Source organism: Lathyrus oleraceus, chromosome 6, assembly GCF_024323335.1.
Source record: "Lathyrus oleraceus cultivar Zhongwan6 chromosome 6, CAAS_Psat_ZW6_1.0, whole genome shotgun sequence".
In the NCBI taxonomy this organism is placed as follows: domain Eukaryota; kingdom Viridiplantae; phylum Streptophyta; class Magnoliopsida; order Fabales; family Fabaceae; genus Lathyrus; species Lathyrus oleraceus.
Window position 1 is genome coordinate 433,790,089 of NC_066584.1, and position 907 is coordinate 433,790,995.

At 35.6% G+C, this 907-nt stretch overlaps 1 non-coding gene across 1 annotated transcript; it reads left to right on the forward strand.

Annotated features, from left to right (window-relative positions):
* The first annotated feature begins 579 nt into the window (after nt 1-579).
* Nucleotides 580-686, forward strand: LOC127099329 (small nucleolar RNA R71). Its single transcript, XR_007793845.1, has one exon. It is a non-coding gene; the product is annotated as a small nucleolar RNA R71 (small nucleolar RNA).
* Nucleotides 687-907: the final 221 nt, after the last annotated feature.

A 907-nucleotide genomic window follows, 5' to 3' on the forward strand; every position in this document is an offset into this window, starting at 1 on the left:
TGAGAACTTTCACAATCTAAAAAACACAAAACAAACAAGCATTTTCTAGAAGAACTACGGTGTTATGATCCTTCATCTAATGTGGAGGTACATAGGCATATAGTCTTAACACTCTAGCGAGTACGATAATAAAAAAAATTATGTGCCCTTAAGTATAAATTAAAATATTTTCTTCTAAATAATAGCATTTTCTTAATAAATAAATAGACGAGAAATATAACAAACATTCCCTTAGAAACACACACTAACCCTAGGATTAAAGGAGGATCCCACTGAATATAATGGAGGTAAGAGGTACCTAACATCTTCCCCTTACTTAACCAATTCCAGAACCTAGTCTCTCCCTTTATCCATACGTTTTATCGTTATTGCTCTATTCCTTAGGAACAAATAAAATATGGTGGCAACTCTGTATTTTTCCAGCCGCGACAATAATTATTTTGGGCCATCCTTTTGATAAGCTTAGAGGCTTCATCGAAGCGTTTGTTCATTAGGGCTCTGCCAGTAGCAGCGTTTATGGCCATTATGGTGTTGTATAACACACCATTGTAGAAGGTATGGATGATAATCCATTGTTCTAATCTGCGATTAGGACATAATCTTATCATATCTTTATATCTTTCCCATGCATCAAAAAGTGGTTCTCCTTCGGCTTGTTTAAACGTAGTTATATAATTTCTCAGTACTGCCATTTTGCTTGGTGGAAAATATCTGGCTAAGAATACTCTCTTGATTTCATTCCAATTGATGATTGAGTTTGCAGGTAGAGACTGTAGCCATGCTCTCGCTCTATCTCTTATAGAAATGAAAATAGTCGTAATTGAATGGCTTCTGGATTTGCACCAGTACGCTTTAATGTGTCTGCATATTGTACAAACACTGATAAACGAAGATTTGGATCCTCGGT